The 1916-nt window shown below is 52.5% G+C and overlaps 1 pseudogene; it reads left to right on the forward strand.

Annotated features, from left to right (window-relative positions):
* Window positions 1–997: 997 nt before the first annotated feature.
* Window positions 998–1530, forward strand: LOC119360293 (annotated as a pseudogene).
* Window positions 1531–1916: the final 386 nt, after the last annotated feature.

Raw genomic sequence — 1916 nt, forward strand, 5'->3', positions numbered from 1 at the left:
ACTTGATTAGAATTAGGCCTAATCTATATTGGCTGGCCCGTGGCTACGTGCCTATGGCTAGAAGCCCACGAAAATTAACAGCCCAGCTCTCCATTTTAATTATGCCATCGTAGACATTCCTTTAGTCGCGTATCAAAATCCTCTCTCCAACCCTAAAGAAGATCGAACTCCTGCTACGGCGTCCGCCGCCTGCCGCCGATCTCGCCCACTCGCCATCGGAAGGAGCGGTGCAGCCGCTCCTAGCACCTTCTCCATCCACGCTGTGCTGATCGTGACGAACTACCGGCTGGCTCGATCTACCTCGGTTCGGTGCCCCCGATTCTACCGGCCGTCACAGCGTCGATCAAGCAGGTATGAACTTGTACTACATGATTATCTTAATAAACACTCAATTCTGAAGTTACTCCAGTATATACAATCTATAGAAAGTATCTAAAGCAATTGAATAGTACTAATTGGATGTGTATTTTTTTTTCTAATTATGCAATGCCTCAAGGATTAAAAGAACACACCAACAGTAAATTCCTTGGTTTATATACTACAAACATATGTTGCCATATGTTGCACATGTGGTGAGAAAACTCAAAATTCATATCAAACGAAGATTTGTCTACCAGCAAATATATTATACAAATGCTATATTATATTGATACTCGGTATATTGCGGTTTTATGTCTTGCATGATCATTGTCTTTTCGCCCCCTCCCCCATGTTCAAATCCTGGCTCCGCCCTTGGCTAGCTGCACACGTCGTCCCCGAGCCATCTCTGAAGGTTCCCTCTTCAACCCCGACCTCCCGTCGTCTCTCGTTCCCCGTCGTTTAGCTAGCCCAACTTGTGATTATTATAGCGGTGGCGCCGTCCTACATGGGTTCTGCGATCGACAGTGTGGACGAAAGGCAGCGCCCCGTCTGCTTGCCGGTACTATAAATCCCACAGGAAGCTCCGACTGTGACACCACACCCCCAGTTCTGCCGGCCGGGCCAACACCCCACACGCATGGAGCAGCAGCACAATCACCATAGTGTCACGGGCGTCGCTACTCCCTCCTGCTCCTCCTCCTCCATCACATCATCTTTGGACTCATTTCCATTCGACTCGAGCTTGAGCAGCGGCGAGATGCTTGATGCGGAAAGGAGTCCTGAGCCGATGAAGCCAGCAGCCCTGGCGGCGCCGTCGTACATCGGCGTGCGCGCGCGGCCGTGGGAGCGGTTCGCGGCGGAGATCCGGGACTCGACGCGGGGCGGCGCGCGGGTGTGCGCGTTCAAGATTCTCTCCGCGCGCTCGGTGCCACGGCCACAGGCTCGGGCATGGGAGGCTCGCCCGTCCTGGCGCTCAAACGGCGCCACTCGTGTAGACGGAGGCGCAACAAAGCCGAGATACTGAACGATGCGGTGACAGCCAGCATGAAAAAGAAGAAGCGGTTCATCGTGGAGCTGGAGGACCTGGGTGCCGACTACCTGGACAAGCTTCTTAGGATTACGTGTAATACATCTTACCAGTATACAGCCACTTCAACTTGGAGTACCTGAGTTTATGCAGTTTGGTGAATCATCACATGCCAGTCCATGTCTAGCGCGCGCAGCCGTATGTGAATATTTACAGCACCGTTTTATTACCGGTTATTTTTATCCATTTTTGACATGATTTACATCTTGATATTCGACCTGTCGATGCCGTCGAAGAGGGTGTTCATGGGGGTCTTTCTCGGAGGCATTGACGATGAGTACGTCCTCTCTGCTGGATCATGTCCGATCGGTTTAGTGCTGTCGCGCGAGTCTGTCGGCATGGCTCGACCCTTTGCCTTGGCTCGGTGGGGTGGTCGTGTAGGGGCAATAATGTTGGGACATACCCGGTCCGGCGACGAACGCCGAGTAGCCTCCGGCGATACGAACGCCGGACGAACCTCTCTCTCAAA

The sequence above is a fragment of the Triticum dicoccoides genome, chromosome 2B, assembly GCF_002162155.2.
Source record: "Triticum dicoccoides isolate Atlit2015 ecotype Zavitan chromosome 2B, WEW_v2.0, whole genome shotgun sequence".
NCBI lineage: Eukaryota > Viridiplantae > Streptophyta > Magnoliopsida > Poales > Poaceae > Triticum > Triticum dicoccoides.